The sequence below is a fragment of the Cydia strobilella genome, chromosome 10 (assembly GCF_947568885.1).
Source record: "Cydia strobilella chromosome 10, ilCydStro3.1, whole genome shotgun sequence".
NCBI lineage: Eukaryota > Metazoa > Arthropoda > Insecta > Lepidoptera > Tortricidae > Cydia > Cydia strobilella.
Window position 1 is genome coordinate 12,198,301 of NC_086050.1, and position 23,910 is coordinate 12,222,210.

The 23,910-nt window shown below is 36.3% G+C and overlaps 1 protein-coding gene across 3 annotated transcripts in view; it reads left to right on the forward strand.

Moving 5' to 3' along the window:
- Positions 1–23,910, forward strand: part of LOC134744551 (monocarboxylate transporter 10-like) — a 202,557-nt gene that overhangs the window by 103,304 nt on the left and 75,343 nt on the right. Inside the window, exon 1 of one of the 3 annotated variants that reach the window (XM_063678382.1) lies at positions 1,412–1,559. The exons of 1 other annotated variant lie outside the window; for it this stretch is intronic. The gene's annotated coding sequence lies outside the window, so the exon portion shown is untranslated. Of the gene's footprint in view, positions 1–1,411; positions 1,560–23,910 lie in introns of those variants that run through there. One more of the 3 variants, XM_063678381.1, reaches the window with a different exon arrangement.

Below are 23,910 nucleotides of genomic sequence, written 5' to 3' on the forward strand. Positions count from 1 at the left end.
TAATTTAATTTTTCATTATTAAAAAGTGTGATAATACCTCCCTCCCGAGATATTTTTTCAGTTAATTCTTACATAGACAATTTTTACTACGACTTATAAAAAGATGCTGAGATATAAGCGACTTTCTGAAAAAACCGTCATGAATCAATTTTGTGATTTTTTTAAATATTTAATTGATAGATCACACTTTGTAATGTAATAAAAAAAAAAACTAAACGTAAATATTTTTAAAATTGCTTTCTTAGGGTTAGATATGAGGACATTAGGTATAATTTGAGGTACATTTTACAAAAAACTTTTGAACAGTATCGTATCTGGAGAGGCAAAAACTTGGTATGTTTTTAAATTATTTGTATTCTAATTAAAAAAATGACTGAAATAAAATGATGTGATATATTTTTAGAATCGACTCAAAAGCCCTTGCATTTAATACCGCACACGACAGGTTTCTAAACATTTTTTTTACCATACAAAAAAAAAGATGACGTAACTCCTTTCCTGTTTTTGGTGCTATGGGTCAAATTGATTAAAATAGCCTAAAAATCAATTGTACCGATTTTCATGCTTTTAACACAATTTGCAGCGTTTTTTGACGTACCGCTAGCACTATACGTTGTTGTACATAATTATGCAACGTTCTTTTGCATATTGCAGTGTCTACATAAATGAAAATAAAATAAGTGCATCTGAAATATAATTTACATGCTAATTAAGCACTCATGTGTATGTAAGATTATTACTAATGTACTTATTACTTAAAAATAGACTTCCAGTGTCTTCGAGCAACTATTTTACTCGGGATATTTCACAACCCTAATACGTTAATACTGTAAACTACTGAAGGTCATGGAACTTTTTAAATAAAATTTATTAAAAATGATCTGCTTGGCAACGCCAATAAACTACAAAAAATAAACAAGCATATCAGAACCAATAAGCTCTAATATTGGCAATACGTTACGAAATAGCAACACCAACTTAATAGTGTAACACGTATGTAGGTGCGGCTATACAGTTGGTTGTAGTGGTTACCTAGGCGTCAAGTGTTTCATATAAAGTTAATACATGATATCAAGTCGGATAATAGTCCGGTGTACCTACTGTTATTACCGATGAGCGAACTATCACTGCACCAGTTTACTTATGATCTCTGATTACATGTAGTTGCTATAGATCGAGGGGTACAATTATAACTGCCACTTGGCACTCAGGGATACATGTGTTATTTCAAAGCTTAGCAAGTCCCATGCTCAAAAGAACTAGTTTAAATCCGCTCTTAGATTAGGCGCTGATTTCAAGGGGGTAAAGGCTAGCTAAACTGGTTCGCTTGCGCTCGCCGAGCAATGAGAACACAGGGTCTACACCGGTCGAATGTGGAGCACCGAGCAAGCCGTGCGGCGATGCCTCCAACAAAAAATCAGTGTAAGCTCCACACGAAGTCAAAACGGTCGCGCGCCCGCTTGCACCGCGCGGATTCGAACTTTCCGAACTAACTTCAAACTAATTGAAACCCCCAATTTTGAACCCAAGTGTTATTTTAACGTGAAAAGTGTTATTGTGTAAGTTCACATATGGCCATGGCCCGGTCGTGTCTCGTATAGAATCACGACCGAGCACGTGTTTGGAGACTTGCCGTTCACTTCACCTATTTTGTCGTATGCTGGTCTTACTATTAGTCACCGGCCCTAAGTAAGCCCTTGCGGCGTTTTTGCCTCTTCATAGGTTGATCAGTCCGAGTACTCCTTAGGTACACTTAAAAAACAACTTATACAGGATGAAATTTTGGAGAGCGCTCAAAAATTAAAATGTGGGCTGAGCATAAACAGAATTTTAATCTTTTTACAGGACATTGATAAAAATGTCAATATTGAGGTATCGTATAACGTAAAAATAATTTTGAAACATACTTATATTAAAATTAATGCAGTGCCATAAATGTCACCCTGTGTTAAGTTGTTCAGAGAGCAGTCAATTTATGCTACTTATTTGAAACCTTAATTATGCAGTAAAGTAGTATTTACTTACCTTACTGGAATCATAACCAATCTATTTATAAACGTTTATCGCATAAATATTATTTTAACAAAACATATATTTTTAATTTTATAAAGTCAACAAGAAATGTAACTAACTAACTACCTAGGTACCTTAAAAGCTCTACATGAGCAAAACTCTACAAACCTTGAGAAGGATCAGAATTGATTTGAAACTAATTTTCATAAATATTGATATAAAACATTCCAAAGTTTGTATACAGGACGTTCGTTTCTACATAAACCTATAAATTTATATTAAGTACTGAATCAAGTAATTCAAGAGATAAACATAAAGGTTATTTGCTTCTTACAGCTAAATGTTTTATACAAACTAGTAAGTAATGTGTGAAGACAATAACGACGTACTGATGGTGATATCCTCTGGCATGGCCAACGCCATGTGCTAATTTGCCATAAACTAATCAGTGAATCGGAACTTAAAGACTTGACTATTTTTGGTCTGCAACGTTATAGTTATTTTTCGCACCCAGTAACGACGATTATCACGAAACAATTTTTGATCCACATCATGAAAGTAATAGGTAACTTAACACATTAGTTAAAAAAACAACGCAATGAAATAGATGGATGAACCAATTTTGATAAAACAAGTTTAAGGACCAGTGCCAGAAAACCTGCTTCCAAATAAAAAAACGCATCCAAATCGGTTTACCCGTTTAAGAGCTACGGTGTTTCAGACAGACACACATAGCGGGTAAACTTGTAACACCCGTCTTTTTGCGTCGGGAGTAAAAAACTGTAATTACTCCTTGAAATTACAGCCCCAAAATCAAAGGCACCTTGTATTTCAAGTCAAGTTCAGTTTAGGCAATGGGGTCTAAGTAATAAGTCCGATACGTGCCCCTTATACCCATGTAGAGAAATTGGTCCTTGGAAAGTTAACCGAGCGCGTACCAATCTTAATTGTAGGTAAAGGTCACTAGTATTTCTACAACTGAACCTTTCCAGTACAAATTAGTCTTACTTTTGTGTAGGAGGCCAGTGTTGAACTTTACTCATGAGAAAAAAAAATTACGTCGCCCTACAAGCCCAAAAAAGCTCTTCAAATAATGTAGCGTGTAGTGTATAAAAATGATCGCCGGCCAAAATAATACTAACTGGCAAGCATAACCAGGACTAAGTACAAGAAAAAACTAACCTAATACTTACCAAGTTCTTGTCTTAGATCGATTCAATAGTAATAAATGAGGTTTTTAAGAGTTACACTCTAACTACAGGTTTGATTTATTTTGTGAGTTTTGACTATCGAATTACGATAAAAGAATACCGTCCTCGTTACTCTTTGTTTCCCGTATGGAAGGTGGCCTAAATATTTTGTACCTATGTTTTATGTAAAATAAACCAAACACAAAAAGCGTACATATAAATCATTTTGTATATTGGCTCGTTTACCGTCGCGAGTCGTATACCAATACCAATTAAGGAACTAACTTTCGACGATACATGTAATCTTTAAATCACGTCTCGTCGATTTTCGCATTCGTATTGAGAACACATCAGAATATAGCAATCTTATATTGCAAGCCAAAACCGACCAGTTAATACTTATACAATATACCTACATATTGACTCTACGTGATAAATCAAGGATCTACCTATTATACAAACGTGTTTTGTACATACGCACATACTTCATAGCATTACTACGTAATTCTCTCTTCTTCCTACCCTTATCCCACGTTATGTGGGGTCGGCACAACATGTTTTTCTCTTCCATTCTCCTCTATCTTTCGTCACCTCAGCACTCACTCCTTTCTTTCTCATATCCTCTTTTACACAATCCATCCATCGCTTTTTGGGTCTACCATACGCTCTCCGTCCATCAACATTCATCCCTAACATTCTTTTGCCTATATGGCATTCATCCCTCCTCATCACATGCCCATACCACGCTAACCTACTACTTCTTATCTTCTCCGTTACTGGTGCTACTTTCAAACTTCCCCTAATATACTCATTCTTAATCCGATCCTTCCTCGTCACTCCACACATCCATCTCAACATTCTCATTTCCGCTGCGTACATACGCACATACTTCATAGCATTACTACGTAATTCAAACTTAATAAAAAACGTTACCGAAATCCGCTAGACTCGCTAGAGGTTCGAAAAATTTCATCTCATACAAAAAGATCCACTCCGTCACATTTTTGAGGACAAAAAACAAGACAACGAAAATAATTTTGACCCACTTACTATTTTTATTTCATACGGAATCACGTAAAAAGACTGTTCACTTAAACCATAATTAAAATATAACAATTAAACATGCGCGGTAATAAACGTCTCTACTGCAAATTAAAACCATACTTCTACTCCCCGACCCCCGATTATCCCGAGACCAAAGCCCGATTTTAATTGTTATTATTTACCAGGCCGGAGGCCCAAGCAAAAAAAATTGTCAAAACATCCGGATTGGCACCGTTATTGGTAATTTGTTATTATTCGATAGCCGACATTGCAAATTTATGAGAAAATAAACGGAAACAATTCGAGTTTTAGTACCAAGTAGTTTGTGAAACTCGTTTCTGTTTAGCTCATGCGGGCACCGTCTATTAAAGACAAGCGTGCAATCAGTTTGATTAGAATAACGAAATGTTACTGCAACGTATATTATTTTAACAGTTATCGACTATAAAATACCACAATGGGTGTTTTATTAAGTAGGATATAGCGCAAATAGCTGTGTCGATTATTATATACAACACAGTACTTCCAGTTAAAATAGTTATTTGTTATACAAGGGTGCAAAGTTGTATTTTACCCGCGAGTGTAGAATTGAAACACGAGCAAGCGAAAGGATACTATAGGTAAACCACGAGCGAAGCGAGTGGTTCTAAGTTAGAATCCTGAGCGTAGCGAGTGTTTCAACACACGAGAAGTAAAATACATTTGCGCCCGTGTGTAACACAAAACTTTTCACCTCACTATATCGAGGAAAGTGCAACATCCACAGGCGTTAGATCATCTTCATCACTGGAATCACTCATTTCTTTACGATATTATAACAGAAAACTCTGGAAGTTGTGTATTTTTACGCGAGTCGGTGAGAAAAGGTTTTAAGTAAAAAAATTGTTGACAATGTTGAGATTTCTGATGTATGAAATGTCAACGATGCGTTTTGAAATTGCATCGACTCAACTTGTGCGTTCAGAATTATATTTAACATCATTATAAAAAAAACAAACGTTTCTTATGGAATTTTAAGGTTTATGACTTAAAATCATTAAATAAAGCTAAATTTGGTATTTTTTATTAGATTCTCAAACCATTTATTTAATGATAATTAATATCGAACGAACCATTATCATGAGCGTTTTACGTTTTGTTATCTGTCAAGCTACTTAAACACGCTCCATCCAAGGTCAAATTACTTTCCCCACTAGTGGATAAAACGCGTTTTTCCCCGCTTGTATTGAAGGATAAACGACAACTTTCCGAGCTAGTGAGGGGAAAAAATATTTTTCCCACATTGTAAAAAAATCAGGGCTCGGAACCGGTATTTTTTTTAAACCCCGAAATAGTCCAATATTTTGAATTTGTTTATGCTCATTACGTAGGACTGAATCATGTATTTAGGAAACAATTTTGCATTATTAAAACGTCCCATTAAAAATGAAATTATAAACAAAAGAATGAAAAAGAACGTAATAATACCGGTATTTTTGTATGGAGCAAATACCGGTTTCCGACCCCTGAAAAAAATACTAATTTCATGAGGAATTCCCTAAGTTAAATTATTTTTCGAATTGTTAATGTTTAAGGTTAGGTACCTTAAACATTAACAATTTGAAAAATAATTTAAATATCTGCGATATTTAACCGTTCTCGGAAACTTATAATAACGAAACAATTTATTATTATTATTTTTTACGTCTTGTTACTTTCGATTATGTTTCCGAAGTCACTCTATAGATATAAGTGCCACTTCTGTTTAAAGAAAAAACTTCAACTTGAATGATTTAACCTTTTATCCATATTCTATCAGCGGACAACGTGAGAAAATCTCACTTTAAAGTTAGTATAGTGTTACTGTTTTGACATATATAGTTAAAAATACATGGATGGTTACACTTTCAAAACAATAAAGGGCAACAAAAAATCTTTCGTCGCGGCAGTTGAAAGATGGCGGTGACAAGCGACGAGAAATGCATTATTACGAGAGAGATAATTAGCTTTGTTACCGGTGCTACGAATTCTTGCTAAATTGTCTCTTTCTTTAAAAAGTAACCGTAAAACTGTTGTCGCTTACGCCTAAAAAGCCTGCATTTATATTATAGACTTTTAAATAAAGTCGTAAACGACATTTGCCCTAAGATCTAGTTTATGTGGATGGACACAATAAGCCGCTAGACGGCCGGAATGTTTCATTTTAACGAAAATATCTGGGCTACTTCAGGCATTTCTGCGTGTAGGGCTGATGAAAGTATGTAACTACCCAAATGTTTGTTCTTCTGACGCTGATTTTCTAACTGGTAACTAAACTTAAGGTATTTTCAGAAAAAGTCACCTCTTTCGAAGTTACTGAAAAACGTAACCTTTGTCACCCTCGTCATAAAAACGAATCATGCGTTACAAACACCTCCATACATATATTATTAACCTCCGTTTAAAATCATAACCCTTTGAGTAGTCGGGTAAAAATGCCTTGTTCTGCATAACAGTTCTTCTATCCCTTTTGCAGCATTACCATTTTTATACTATACCTTATTGCTTCCAGACTTTCCTGAGTCTTATGTAATAGTGAATGGCTTTATCCGAACTCCTTTTATTTTCAACCCTAACACAATTTAATTCCCTCGTGTTTCATACACGAAAACGGAAACAGCAAAGCTTGAACTTCTCATCTGGGAATTTAAATCCTACATTTACATAAGATCATATGCAGCGCACATATTTAAATCGAACCAAAAAAGAAAACCTCATACGAAAACTGATGGAAATACGTTTGTTGAATTTTCTATTAGTTGTAAACCATAGATTACATATGTTAGATTCAGTATTAGGGACTACATAGGAAATGTGGTTCTCAGAATAAATAGGCGTTATTATACTTGTAGAGTACCTATTAAGCAGCGATCAGTCGATGTCGTTAATTTAATTGGTTCCTGCGTCATTTTTTTTTACAACCGAGACTGTAATGCGTATACTCGTATCAATATGGCAGGGTTTGACGTGACCGCCACAATGTCCACTTAAATGACAATTAATGAAAATAGTGGACATACGCTTGCAACGTCATCATATCTATCTTTGGAACTCAAAGTTTGTTCAAATTCTTTCTCTATTCGGCAGGTTGTGTGGAATCAACTTAATATTGTATGTATTTGTGTAATAGCGCCTATGCGTGATAAACGTGAGTCATCTGATATGCTCGGTCTAGCGGGTAAGTGATGGTGGCAAACGGATTCGTCGTCAACAAAAAGGCGCGAGCCAAACCGTTCAAAGGCTACTCAAAACTTTTTTGTGAACTAGTGCAAAGTTGGGCATATGTGGGAAAAGCATGAATAGGCAATTCCGGGCATTTCAGATCACGCACTGTCCTCTGGATCACGGCCAAACGGAGACACATAAAACTTTCATTTGATGCTCTTTTCGTGAAAACTTTTCTGTTAACGGCGAAAAAATTGAAAACACGGGATAGTTTTTTTGACACAGCGCATTAAGAACTAAAGTTGTACAATTGTTGGCTTTTATTTAGCCGATTAATGATGTTACAACTGCGATATTTTGTAACTTATTACTCCAGTATTATCTTACTTAGAATAAGTTTGAGTGGTTTTTGCCATTGTGACCGAATGTTTCCATTCCAACATTGTTTGGAGTTTTATGAAAGGTTTTTTATCAGTTGGATTCGTGAGAAATTTATTTACTTTACGAAACTAGTTCATCCACCTCCTACTTAGGGCAATGTATCATAAACTGCGATATTACCGACAAGGTAGTCAGAAACACCAAAACATTGTGAAATTGACGAATAAATGAGGTACTTACGCAGTTATCTCAAATATACTACCGTGAAATGTGACGCGTTCCTTTGCTCATGTTTATGGCAATGGAGCATCAACCCCGAATTTACCGACAAAGTAGTCAGAAAGAGCAAAATATTAAGGAAACTACCGTGAAATGTGACGCGTTCCTCCACCTCCTGTTTAGGGCAACGGAGCATTAACTGCGATGTTACCGACACGGCGATAAAGATAAAACAAACTTAACATACCACGCATTGCATTGATACGATCACTGGAGTTCTTGCGAGGGTTATTCTCCGCTCATGAATAGGTTATATATAATATAAATGTAAGAACCTGGGGGTAATCTACTAGTAGGTATACAAGACCAACCTACTACTACCAACTACTAAGATACTACAAGATGGACCCTATAGGAAAAGTGTGAGAACGCAACCGTTTATACCAGTTGCACTATGACGAGTTAAAATATAAATATTAACAAAACTTGAGTTTGAAGGTAAATGGAAGGTAATTTCTGTAGAGTAGGTAGACTTAGTAGGATACACCAGCATTACTGCTGCAGTAATGCGGCGCGACATTGCTGCTGCAAATGTCAAAATCGATAATGATTTGCGGTGCGCTATATTGCAGCAGTAATCAAGTGTAGTCCGAATCCGAATGGTACCTTTAAGTTGTAAAGATCCCGACTTGTTTGTTACTTTACCAGTAAAAGAGCTGTTACCTTAATCTTGTTTTCCGGTATTTAATAGTCGATAAAATTAGTTTTAATTTTACAACTTGAACTCGCGGATGATTCCATGGAAGTTGCTTATTGAAGACAATTCACTCATATTACAAGATTTTCCGTTCCTGATATAAGCCCAACTAGCCCAAGTATACGAAGAAAATCACCTGGGAATACCCCACTTCGAATCCATTACATCGGGAATGGTAGCAGTGCCGACATGCAATAAAAAATAACTCATCCCCCGACTCTTTATGACAAACTTGCACATAACAATAAATAACCTGTCATCATTACAACGAAATAAATTTTATACGCAATAATTATTGCGTGCTGTAAATTGAAAAAGTGGTCCTGGTCATGCGTCGTCTTTTGTTCCGAATAAATCGAAATAAAGCCCCGGCATGGATTAACAAGACATTATAGAGGTTAATAACTTTGAGGTTGTATATATATGCATACATAGCTATACATTGTGTAAGCAGGTCTGTGGAAACTAGTTAAATAGCCAAGCAGTTTAAGCGTGAAGAGGAGTTTAAAAACAGCATTTTTTTAAATTTTGTTTTTACTTAGGAATGGTGTCAATGTTGATACCATAAACTAATTCAGCACCCCCGATTTATACGAAAACGATACCAAACCCGGCTTAGCAGCTTCACTGATGTAGATAATCAAGGTAAAAATGAGAGCCCTAAATAAACCTTCAAGAGCGGATATTCGAATTTAAACTGTTGTGAGACATACTAATAAGAGCGGATATCTCAAAAACTATACAAGATATATTATCGAAAAACTTGACTGAATAAAACTTGTAACAAATTAAATCACTTTTCATTTTATATAAGTGGCCATGTCGCTCAGACGCATAGTTTCCGAGATATAATCGAAAAACCGAAAAATGGAACTTTCAAATCCCTCTCCCCGGGCACCAGGGTTACGGACGGGGACTTTCGAGATGTTCACAACCTAACTAGTCCAAACAAATCTACGAAGTCAAAAATTGTGTTCCAAGCATTTCCCTCTATAACTTATTTTGAGCATTCATTTCCTGGCCTAAAATAAAATATAGGAAAGTTTTAAAAGTTATAAAGGTTAACTTTTAAGTAAGTGTACAAGTATAACAATACTTTACAGTTCAGATTATGCCGATCAACAAAGTTACTAAGCGGCCTAGCTGACCAGGTGTTAAAAATTATCTGAACACAACGTTACTGTTAAGGAAGTAAGAGCGTGGGGAGATTATTTTGACCCCCTTAGCCGCCTAACTACTTCAACTGATGAATTTAGGTTTTTTTAATATCGCTAGTTCAACTCTTCAACTAGCGACATTTCCAAATGTTCGACTGTGTTTTACACTTTAAAATAAAACTCGCAGGAAATCCAATTTAAAATACAACAATTTGGCCTGAGCATAGCTCTCCTTAAGTTTTATGATATCAGAACGGCGCGATCGTTAACAATAATACCAAAATCCCTGAGACTTTCGTAGTAATTTACGTTGAATTTGGTATTGGAAATACCGTGGAACTCTGAAATTCGCAAGTTTCCAATTCTTGTCAAGGTCTGTTAATGGATCGAGCGGGTTATAGCGATCATGAATGACATTAAATTTAATAGGTGTCGCTCGTTAACAAGCTATGAGTTCACTCCATTAATGTTGAATGTGGCTTTGCATCTAACTTTAAAACGAAATAATAAATATACTTTAAATTTTCAAATAGAAAGCACGAACGGATACTGAACCGGCGACGAAAAGTTTGCCACATTATTTTAGTAAAAATAAAGTACGAATATGTCAAATCTTCTGATCTTTTAGATAAACTATTTACTCATTCACCATTATTTTAATATCCGTTAAATATTATGTAATAAAAGTTACCAAGTGTCTCTTGAATTTTTTTTTCTAATTGACTAGGCGTTACTTATTGAAACATCACCAATAACGATTTAATAATAATATGTTTATTGTGAACGAGTTGAACGACACAAAAACATCATAATAAATATGATCATCCAATGCGTGTTCTCAATAATGGCGGCCACTCGCCAAACAAATTGCTTGCGTGTGCATTTTTATCTGGCAGATTATAAACTCGAAATATATATGCGACACGCAAAAAAAGAAGTTGACGCATGCCGTGTTCGCTGCTTTCCTTTTGATAAAACACTTGATTCAATGAAGTGATGTATTTTCGTATGCGTTTGGTTCTCGTATGAGATTTTGTTTGTTTTATATATAAAATAAAATCACAGCGTTCTTTAAATTTAGTCCCGGTGATATGTGGTAGCAACATTGATTACTTGATTAGGCATAAAATTTATAAAAAACGTTGTGCAGGAACACAAATGTTATTATTTAAGAATTTTATTTTGGCTATTGAAAAACTACTTACTACTCAGTTACTTTACGGAATTAGGTACATTAAAATACTTAGTGGAATATCATTACACATTAGTCTCATTACATACTCATTAGTCTTACATTGTAGAAACTGTAGTGTTAAAAAAAGCAAAGCAATCAAGTGTATATATTTTTAAAAACTTTTCAAACGATAAGTATATCCCTGTCCCTGACAAATATGAAGACATTTCGCTTGAACATAATTAGTATAATTACAATTGTGTAAGCATGTTACTTATTTCATAGTAAAGCATAATGTACTGAAGAGTAATGAAGTGGCGTCAAACTTTGGACGTTCAAGAGCTTTAAGATTGATGGCGGAGATTCCGGCGGCACTCCATTTCCGAGCCAGTGGGATTTCTTTTTTACTTACTGCGGAAATTTAATTACACCCCTTTGTTGCTAACAGTTTGTTTACTAAATAACTTCAAATAAAAACAATAGGAATATTCGACCTAATAATTTTGACGTTTATTTTATTTTATTGCTATTATTACACTCGCGAGCAATAAAACGGAATCACTTCGTATGTTTACCTTCTCTGCTTAGTAACTCTTCGACTTCCATGCAATCCTGAAGAAAATATTATCAATAAAAAATAATTAAGTAACAGTAAAACCTACTAAAATGTGGTTTTCCTTTAGAAGTCTTGTTAAAGTTTTTTAAATTCTACATACCAAGATAGTTGGTCAAGCAAATCTTGTCAGTAGAAAAAGGCGCGAAATTAAACTTTTCTATGGGACGACAACCCTTTGCGCTTACATTTTTTAAATTTGCCGCCTTTTTCTACTGACAAGATTTGTTTGACCAGCTATATGTAAGTTTTTCTACCTGTAACAGAATAAATTAGGTAGATTATTAGGTTTTTGTTGTAAGGCCTCGACAAAAATATGTAATTTGGTCAGCTATATCTTGTATGACTTTTTATTACTTTAGTTATTATGAATCTTTTTGCTTATTATATGTGGGATTAAAACGCTTATTGTCTTTGTAACATACATTACTTATCACTTAATTCGTGTAAACTTTAAATTGATGTTTTTATTTAAAGATCGTTGACCAAATGGACCACAATTATTTACAGATATTGATATAGGTACTGTTAATTTCAGACTTGCTTTTTTATACAAGCACAGCAGCTTGTATAAAGCTTATCTTTTTTTAAATGTATCTCACGCATGCATTCTGATCATAATGGGCAGCGAAGCCGACCCAGATGCATGCGTTAACGCATGCATCCCATCATTTGCAATAAATGACAAGTGACACTCGATTTTATACCGAAGACATGGCATTTGTCGAAGCATTCAACTTGTTTTTATTAAAAATGTAGGCATTTTATGTTGGTACAAATACGGTCAACTAATAATTTATACTTTATACTTTAAACTATAAAAAAGTTACAACAAACACATCTGCTACGTTACCGTACAAAATGTTACTTTTATGTGATCAAGTTGTTAATTTTAACGTGTTAAATTAATACTTATGGATCTAATAATGCCCGTGTAAACAAAAACAAAAAAGTTTAAAAATCATGGTTTTTGAAAAATCCATTTTTCTTTGCTAGGGAGTTTAGGGACACGAAATTAATTGTTCTAAAAGTTGATTCACCCTCTGAACTTATTTATTCGTAAAATTTAGTAAACTTCTGTTAAATTTTGCCCATGTCTAACAAACACAAATATCAAAATGACGGATAAAGACAAACGATTATCATTGTCAAGGGCTTGTATTAATATTTGTTCGTACACATACAAAATTTGTGTAAAGCAATCCAGAATTCGAAATGTCTGTATAATCAAATAATAATATACAGTCTAAACATACTAGCTCGATCTTACGAGTAGCTCTTCCCATCCTCGCCAGCGAAAAATGTATTTACAAAAATCCCTTTCTGAAACTTGCTCTCTACTTAAGCAACGGAGAAATACATTGGTGATATATGTTTTGTTCATCTTTCAACAGAAACCCTGAGTAAGCAAAGATTTAAATAACGTTTGGGATATAACGCAAGCGTATTCAGTCAAATATAATATTTTTAGAAACATCATGTTATATTAAAAACATACAATACAACTAGTTACAGTCAAGTTAATGACTTCAAAATATATGCTGGTACTAAACATTACACATACATAGAAATACCTACATATGTAACATCATTATACAGGATGTTTTTTTAGTCACCTGCAATAATTTACGGGGTGAATATATAGGTCAAATCGTGAAAAACAATTGACTCTCCCGTAGAAAATATGCCAGCCAAAATCTATGAAACAGTCAAACTTTTTTTTGCGATTCTGGAGTTGGTCCATAGCAAAAGTTGCTCAGTATAACCTATATATTCACCACGTAAATTATTGCAGGTGACTTAAATTAACAACCTGTATATTTTATCCCCGGTTTAAAAAAAGATATACGAAAGAGACAGGATATTATCCATCTTTTCCTCAAACACTTTGCTGCTACTTTCAGTTTTGTCACGAACAAGAACAGCCAATTTAGCCGTAGAATTTTTCATTTTCACATCCATAAATCACTCATATAAAGGCAATATTTTTTTGCCTGCAACACCAGAGATGCAACACATGCGCGTTGCCGACCCTTTAAAAACCTATACACTCCTTTTTTTAAGAATCCCATATTGTAGCCCCTCGGGAAAACCTCTGAAAAAAAATATAGAGGCTAGATATCCATCCATCGTGAAGATCACTTGAACCTGAGTCCGACTTAGTGCTCTGTTAGCACATTTATGTTATGTTATGAGTGATGTTATTATTTGCAAACTATGGATAGGTAATTGCAATTTAAATAATAATGACTACAATCGTTAAATCAGATTTTTTTGTAACATTTACGTCTTTGATGAACGTAACGGACGGCAGCTTTTAGATTCATATTAAGCTTAGTGTCATATCTTACATTTACAACAATTAGGTTTTCTGCTTTTTACAACACTTGAGGCACTTACTCGAACCGTTTAACGTGGCCATTTTAGCACCCATTCGCGGGCTTTTACTGTCACTCGACAGTAAAAGCCTAACCTTGTAATTGCTATGACTATTACAAGGACGTTATCGCAAAACTCAGTAATCCTCAACTCTAAAATATAATCATAAATACTTAAGCATGTATGTGAGCATGTCAAGTTAAATTGAATGGTTTTAAACGGTGGACGAGACTTGCGTTCGAATCCTCACTCGTAATGAGTTTTTCGGAATTTCTGAAATAATTTGTTATTCAGTATGATTATGTTTACCAAGTGATCGTCGGTGAAGCAAGATGTCGTGCGGATTGTATCTTAAATAATCTCAACAAGGGCTACTATTGCTTCCAGGTTACAAAGTCAGAAAAGAGCTATTTTCGTAAAAAACACCTCACACGATCTGGTAATCAACCAAGTGCTAAGAAAAAAAAACAAAGGACTGAATGAAACTGAAATAATGGCCGCTGAAGTCAGGTCCAGTTCTATTTTTATTTTGTCTATGGGCTCTAAACCTGTCGTTTCCCTTCCTCGCCCATCAGTTACCCCTAACCGTTTCAAATATAACGCTTCATTAATACATTTTAATGTCTCCGTTCTAATTTGTACCCCATTCAAACGTCAACTGTGTAAACTATTTAGTTAATTAACAGTGCCATTTGACCACACATTAATGTCACTTTTACAAGTAATATTAGTCTTTCTGCGGTTTCACGGTAAGATATATTTTTAGAGCAAAATAACACAAAGCAAAGTTTTCTTTTATCTTTCCCTAAACTAATCTCTGTAACTTATGTCTTGTGTATTGGCAAGATTATTTACGTAACTAGGTAGTCCATGGTAGACAATAATATTATAAAGGCTGGCTCTATGTTCTGTAACTACCGCTAAATATCTGTAATATTGCCGTACCGAAGGCATTTTTGTTGAAATGTTTTTGAAAGCTTTAAAATATCGTTATCAATATTTGTTTAATATGTTGTTACAAAGTAGCTGGTTTAAAAGTTGTTATTATACATTGCGGTTTATTAAAACTATGTTTAAGTGATACTTAAATTCAAACGTATGTATGTTGCATATTTTTAACCAAAACATGCAATGCCTTATTTGAATGTCACGGTATGTCAAATTTAAAATAGCAGTAAAGACTAGTAAATAATAAAAACTGTCGATTTCTGTACAAAATTTAATTGCTCGTTACCTAATATTGAAGATCATCCCACTTAGCGAGGTTTCAAATCTTTTCATAGTGTACCTACTTATATTCTTTGCGGCAGGTGCTTCAACTTTAAGCATCTATGTATGATGTTCTATAGAAAAAATGGTATATAATTAAAGAAATTTCCTTCAAAACTTCTTACAAAACAATATGGACATTTCGCCCTGACACCGCAATAAAGTTTCGCTATCACCTAATGACGAAGAACGCATTTTGTATGAATACTACCGATCTTCATACCATGTCTCTGTTAGCAGCCAAATTAAATGTCGTCATGTACTTTAAAAGGCTCTCAACGGAACACGTAATAAAAAGCCAAACACCGAAATTAGTGGTAATAAAAACGTTTTAAAATGTCCCGACTTCAGGCAGACTGAGGAGCTGACAGCAATTCCATAATAAACATTTTATTTGTTGCTAAAATTACACACGGACCAATTTAATTGAATTCCGAACTGTCAATTAACCGACTCTGATAATGACTGATGTGATAATGTTTTTTTTTTTTTGTAAAATACGCCCCCAATTAAATGACATACATCGAAATAAGACATCGGTAAATGTCGATTTTGGTTACAGTTGATGACTACTGCATTTCATTTATACGGTAGGTAACTGACTTTCGTTGCTCGGATTCGATGTTTTTCGATGCCTAGAACCAATTACCTAATAAGGTAAACATAATACTCGTATATGGAGTCCCATCAAAAAATAGCCACACGTGTTTGAGCGTTTCATGCCCTAATTTCTTAGTGACATTTTCAGATAACCAGAGACCGGGAGCACACAAGTATTCCCAAAAATATTTAGGAATAACCACAATAAATACTTACCTACTAGAATTATTTGAAGATTAACAGTTTTGAATAATTCTCGGTTAGTTTCACTAGACTTATATTGACCGGGATATGGACCGTGATTACCTTTTGTATTGTTTTCGAGCTCCCGATATTTCGACGCAGTTACATGCATGGGAGCTGCTCGAAAACAATACAAAAGGTCATCACGGTCCATATCCCGGTCCTGGTCAATATAAGTCTATTTGAAGATTTTCGTCATGATGTCAGTTTTAGTATAGTTAAGTTTATACAGAATCATTTGTGCCATTTTTAACCAAAAGGGTACTTATTGTCGCGTGTCAGTAAGGCGCTATTTCCATATAGCTTCAATTAGAAATCAACCTTATCGACAAGCGACAATGTGGTACCTTTTGATTGAAAACGTCACATTTAGATATATTTGTTGTTTTATTTAAGTAAATAATTTTATTTTTAATGATTTTGGGTTTCCTGTGGCGTTTGTTGTAAGTGACAAAAATACCGTAAATATGAATTGGGAAGCTCTTCCACTCTTTGGCATATGGCTGAAATATATAGGCGAGTAGGTACCCATTTTAACTTTTAATAAGAACCGACCGGTTGCGTAATTGTGCGAATGATATGTGTGCAATAAAAGTGACGTTAATGGCCGGTCGCTGTAATTAATCCCTTCGGTAATGTATCGCCTCAACTCTGAGACAGCGTCATAATTGTCTGCGCGTAAAAATATGATAATAAAATGTTACAGTTGGCAGGTAGTTGCCTGTACCACTAGACGTAGTGATGTGCCATTTTCAGGAATATTGTCGGTATTATCGGTGGCAGGCAACGATAACGTTTAGTTGCGGTAAAAATTGCCCTGAAATGGAAATGTTAGACGATTAGGTAGTCATTATAGTAGTAGATAGATAGATAGCTTGATGGCAGTTCAAAATGTGTCGAGGTACAACATCGGCAGATTTTGAAACAAGGAAAACTAATAGACTGCAATCCTTCATTCATTTTTTTTTTCATAAGAACAGCTCACGGTACTAAAAGGCTTTTATTCCGACTCATTTCTAAAGTTTACAGTTTAGTTAAAAGTGATTATTAAACTCGTAATATCCTTTATTTACCAAAATGAACAAAATTATTTAGATAATTACAGTATGTCAACTTACAACTAATACAAATAACATTAATAATAAATACCTAAAAACTAAGAAATAAAAAATAGCAATTAATTATGTTATGGGCTTTGCCTGAAATAAATGATTTATCATTATTTTTCATATAAACTCACGGGTATACACATCCCGGTCATTTGATAGGCGTGCGTTGGGATACAGATCCAACACGTAGAGCCCCTTTGGAGAAGTTTGCTGTTATGTACCCATTCACGGGTACAAATAGATACCCGTAAATCGGTCCCAACAGGCGTAGGGGCTATTATAAACACAGTGGAATAGAGTGCCGGTTATGGCGTTGAAGTTTAGCTGGTCAAAAGATTGGGCTATTGCTAAAAGGTCCGGACACCTGCCATATCAATGTATGTACACGTTATCGAGGCAGGCGGTGACTCGCCGCTGACTAGATGGGCCCCTGAAACTGCCGTCGTAAAGACGACCAGGAGCAACACCGGTGTGAGCAACTCATCAGGGGTGTCGAGAGGTGTGAGCCGCTTTCTACCCAGTGGCTGTTACCAGCCACTGTGCCAACTCGCGTCTTATGCATCTTTCACTTCCACCCCTGGAGCATATAGCTCTAAAGACTCCTCTCTGGACAGCCAATGAAGGCAAGCCAGAGCTGAGAGTCCCCTTGGGGTCTACTCCGACCGACGAAGACACGCCGGAGACGGAGACCCTGACCGACTCTCGGGAGCACTCGGGTCCGTGGGGTCGTTACTCCCTAACAGCTCGCCACAAGCTGCACTATTATTTTTTATTATTAGCTTACAAAAGTTTAAGTAAAATCTATATTTTATTAATTAATCTTAAATAATATTAATACAAATTAAATTTAATTTTAAATATCTAAATGAGCGGACCTCCTCGCGGGTAAAGGCGTCTCCCAGTTTGCGCCACTCTATCTTGAGCCTCGGTAATCTCGGTATGCCAGTTGCTCGGAACTTGTTTTGTTATGTCTTCTATCCATCTAGTCCGCGCAGCAAAGGCCTCACACTACTATTATATTTTAATTTATTGCCCTAACATTAATTTAAATCACCCAACCATGCCAATTGTTAGAAGTATTTAGTAACATCTCGGCAATATTATCAGAAGATCGACAGAGTCACATCCCTATAAAGTTCCTGGTTTATGACCGTTGTAAAATTCGTGTCATATTATTGAAATTGGTAAGAGTAACAGGATTTGCGTAGCTCACTCAGAATATTAGATCTTCTATAACGAACTGAAAATAAAGTTAAATAACTAAAAAAATTAAATAAAAACGAAGTTTTCGTGAAGTTAGGTCGTTTATAAGAGCTTTAGGTATATTTTTGATATGAGCGGGGAGAGTCCTTTAGTTGTCGTTGAGATGAATTCTTTCTTTGGTTTGTCATTTGGACTTAATGTCCATAATATAATTTTATTATTGTTCTACTCTCGGCACCCTTGGACATTAAACTATTAGTTAAAAAACAACTAAAGGCATTTAATTGAAGCTAGCTTAGTTATTTTGTGTAAATCGAATTAATACTGTTGGTTAAAATTTCAGAAACTAGCTTGTAGCTTATAAAATAGGGCTCAGGTGGCTAAACTGTCCTCACAGTAGCTAGGTACAACAATTGCATACGAAACACCTGATCGGCGGTCGCAACTATGTAAATGGTCAATTACGTTGTATTCCCGCTGTAACAACGAACGACTTGCATAATGTGTTTTGTTGAATATTATCATAGCCTACAGGCTATGATAATATTTTCTGTCTGATTACTCCGCATTATAATCATAAAACCTTTTTACACATACTTGCCAAAGTAAGCAGAATATGTGCCATAATTTTGCGGTCTTTATATTAATAACCGCTACTACGTACAACAAAACCGGATTGGTTGATTATAAGTTGTTTTTATACCACATCGGTGGCAAACAAGCATATGGCCCGCCTGATGGTAAGCAGTCGCCGTAGCACCGTAACACCAAAGATATATTATTATATGCGCGTTGCCGACCCTTTAAAAACATGTACACTCTTTTTTTAATTCTTCAAAACATACTGTAGCCCCTCGGGAAAACCTCGGCAGGGAGCTCATTCCACAGCCGAAGCGTCCGCGGGAGGAAATTCCTCTTAAACCGCACAGTACGCGGCCATTGAGGTTCTAGGATAACCACTCTGCCGACGGAGAGCGGTGCGGTGATAGCTTAGGAAGCGGCCGTTGGCATCATGTCAAACAATTCTTCAGAGCACAGCCCATTGTACAAGCGGTAGAACACACACAAGGAGGCAAAGTCACTCCTTAGACTTAAAGGTTCAATACCGGTTGTGAGTTTAGGATCGTTGAAGATTCGTACAGCGCGCCTTTGGACTGAGTCGAAGGGTCCAAGCTGGCATCCAGGTGCTCCTGCCCAAAGCCAAGGTGACAGCAGTACTCCATATGGGGGGTACTCGTTTTCTGATTAGGCGTGCCTATATTTTTATGAAAATCTTTGTGTTAAGGAATATACCATTTTAATTAAGTATATTAAGCTCTTACCTAGAATACTATCATTAAAGATTATGGAAAATCTCGGAAGCGGAAATCTCGTGCCCAAGGCCGGGTCCCTCGAGAGCGCTCTGTAATTTCTTCTACGTAGAAAAGTGAATGAAACGAAGCTCGCGAAGTCTAGAACTCCCTAGACGCAGCCGTGTATATTAAACGTTACATGTTTCTTTTATATAATGTGCATTAGCTTGTGACTGCCTTTGCTTGGTTGCTTGCTACAATAACAAAATGTAAAATTACCTACATCGATTAGGTATTTCAAAATTACAATCTTTTATCGCAGACTGTACTTTTCTTTCCACAGACAACTAATACTCATCGAGACAATTCTAAAAACCCCAAACACGGTTACGTTACGTTGTTTTATCATAGAGTACATATGGCCACCTCCTGTCTCCATCATCAGATCAATTCCATGGTAGCGCATTATCACCCGACTTACCGGCACGTATGCAAATTTTCAGCCTCATCTGAAACCGGGAAGTGGGTCAAATTTAACTTGCAAGATTTAACCCGTACAAACATACATAGATATGTAGCTACATACAATGCATGTTAAGTAAAAGCTTGTAAATATATAGGCCAATTTACAAAATTAAATCCAGGTTTTCAAATACCAATTCAGGTTTCAAAATCAATGTGATATTTAACAGTTCTTTATTTAGGCTTTTACACAAAAGATGTTCAGACAAAATGTAGACTTAGTGCTATTCTCTGCGATTTTCAAGCAATTGTTTTTTTTGGTTATCATTGTTTTTACTAAACGAATGCTTTGTAAGTTAGTTACTGGGCTATCAAAAACTACTTTATACTCACAAATTATACTTTTTGTCATTAGCTAATTAGTAAGGTAAATTTACTTTTTGCAATAGAAACCTAATCATATTTCTGCTTAAGGTGAAGTGGGTTTAGAGAAAGGTAAACTAGGGGTTGGAAATAGTAGTAGTAGTAGTAGTAAATCACTTTATTGTACGAAACAAAAATTGTTAACATGAAATAATAACTTCATTTCGCGAAAACTGCAAAAAAGCATAGATAGTTTCTTCTTTTTGTGTTATTTGAAGATAACTTCTGCTATTCTGTTGGTACAAGATACAAAATTTAATTAATTTGCCTCGGTAGAAACAATCGTAATATTTTTCATTTTGTATTTTTTTCCCTATAACTTGCCCACTTATTTGTTTGTTACTATTAAAACCGGATGCTTACAAATCTTAGCCAATAAATATATCAATCAAAGCTCGAATACTGTTATTTAAAATCAATTTGCTCCTATTAACAACGCGCACCTTAAAATCAGATATTGTCACGTTACTCCCTCCTCCACGTATATTGGAGGAGTGAGTAACGGAGCTGGGAGTGAGGAGGTAGAAAGGAAAAGATAGATATAACAGGGGTAGGTTCTTTATTTATCGGCTAATTGTCTAAATATGACACGCTACAGATGGTTTAAATTACAAAAAGAATAAAATAAAGTTTATAGTCGCGCTAATAGCACGTGCAAGGCAGGAGCACGCACACGGATAGGCGCGCTGATAGCACGCGCAAGGTGAGGCGCGCTGGTAGCACGCGCACAGTAAGGCGCGCAGATAGCACGCGTAAAGGTAAGGCGCGCAGATAGCACGCGCAAGGTGAGGCGCGCTGGTAGCACGCGCACAGTAAGGCGCGCAGATAGCACGCGCAAGAGTAAGGCACGCAGATAGCACGCGCAAAGGTAAGGCGCGCAGATAGCACGCGCAAAGGTGAGGCGTGCTGGCAGCACGCGCACAGTAAGGCGCGCTGGTAGCACGCGCACGGTAAGGCTCGCTGGGTAAGGCGCGCTGATAGCGCGCGCACGGTAAGGCGCGCTGGGTAAGGCGCGCTGATAAGCACGCTCTTCAAAGAGGCGAGGCGCAGTGACAACACGCGCCTGTTGAGGCGAGGCGCGCCGATAGCGGGCGAGGCGCGGTGACAGCACGCGCCTGTTGAGGCGAGGCGCGCCGATAGCGCGCGCCTAGGAGACGAGGCGCTCCGCTAGAGCAACTGCAAAAGCACCACCGGACTTGGGTGCGTGCAGAGAGCGCCAGACTTCGCCAGGAACACAGGTAACCTTTTAATGAGCGCGATCGAGGGTTTCTTGATGGTGCGGGGCCTGGCTTGGCCCCGCACGGACCCTTACAACTGATGTTCCTTTGTTGGGAACTAGAAGCAAACTGAATTCAGATGTCCGCTGGGCCGCTTATATAGCTAGCAATAACATTTTCTAGAATTCTTCTTTACTTCGTTATTAATTTTGAAAATATTTGAAAATATTAGTTCACCAGTAACAATTTTTAGGTAAAATTTAGAACAAACTACTTGAAAACTATACGACCTAAACTTCATGCTAAGGAATTTAGAGTAATTTAATAGTTTGACGGATTATGTCGAAACAAAGAAACAAATATGTCAAGGAAAATTTATAGTGAATTTTAGGTCGATTAGCTTTGAAATTATTATAAAAACATGAAATGATTAGAAAAACAGCAAGGTAAGTAACCGGACGGGTCAGGGCCGTATTAGGGTAGAAGGAGTTTAGAGAGAATTTAGAAATGGTAGCCAGAAAGTAAACATTTTAAATCAAAAGTTTCAGGGAGTAATTTGGAAGACGAGAATCAGACAGGAAGAGAAGGCAAAAGCGTTAAGGAATTATAGCCGATTGGAGAATCCAGAGCATCAGCCCGTGGGAGTAAGGACTGGGAGTTAGGACCCAGGTATGAGATGCTACATTACCCCAAAAACCACGGAAAAAAAAACTTTGTCGTAATCTTAAACGGAAAAGTTTTTTTTTTGTGAAGAGTTAAGTTTTAGGGGAAAGTAAAGGAAGTAAGTAGTTAAGTAAGCAGGTAAGTAAGTAAGTAAGTAGGTAGGTAAGTCAGTAAGTCAGAAGAGAGAAAGAGCAAACTCGTTAATGGGGATGAATAAATGGAACGAGAGGATGAGTGATATAATGGAGAAGAAGATGAATAGATCGAGGAACTTCCCTGCACTCATACATCGCCTGTCATAATCACGCATTCATAAGTCTCTGGCAAAGGAAGGGGATGTGGTTCACGCTCTATGACGCACACTCCTAAGAAGTCCTCGCTATGACCTGAGGCTTCTTTATAGAAGGGAGTAGTCAGCCGCTCCACTGGAAAAGATAATAAGATAATAATGAACGACCTAAGGCTTATTTTAAGGGAGTAGTCAGCCGCTCCGCGAAAATAAGTTTATGTACAAGTTCTAGTCGGTTTAGAGCCGACGAGAATAGAGAGTAGGGGTAGAACCTACTTCTAGGTTGTGGTAGGGGTAGACCTACCACAGTTGAGTAAAAAAGAAGAGTTTGACCATAAGGCTTATTTTTTTCTTCAGAGTTGGACTACCGCTCTGCAGGGTGAAGAAAAGAAAAAGAAGGGCACCTGGCTTATTAAGCCACCCGAGAATATGAAGAAATATTTACAGATGACACACTCACACAAAATGAAAGAAATGGAAAATGGCAGTTAATGAAGAATGAAAACGAGCTTGAAGAAGGACAAAGGGAAGGAGGAGGACGGCCTGAGCTGCAGAGTAAAAGAAGTACAATTATTATAAAGTTAAAGACCTATGAAAAATACATCTTTAGCAATAAAAGTGATAAAAAAAGCTAGCTATCTAGTCTGATTGCTATAATAAGATAATCTAAAAAACGTGCCATATTGACTGAAGAAATAGAAAATTAAACAGAAAAAGGCCGAAAAGTTATTTAAGATTTAAAGACAAGGATGCTGTCTATAATTTAGAATTTAGTGGGTTAAGAAAGCCGGTAAATTTAAAAGTTGGGCGCCAAAACTGTCACGTTACTCCCTCCTCCACGTATATTGGAGGAGTGAGTAACGGAGCTGGGAGTGAGGAGGTAGAAAGGAAAAGATAGATATAACAGGGGTAGGTTCTTTATTTATCGGCTAATTGTCTAAATATGACACGCTACAGATGGTTTAAATTACAAAAAGAATAAAATAAAGTTTATAGTCGCGCTAATAGCACGTGCAAGGCAGGAGCACGC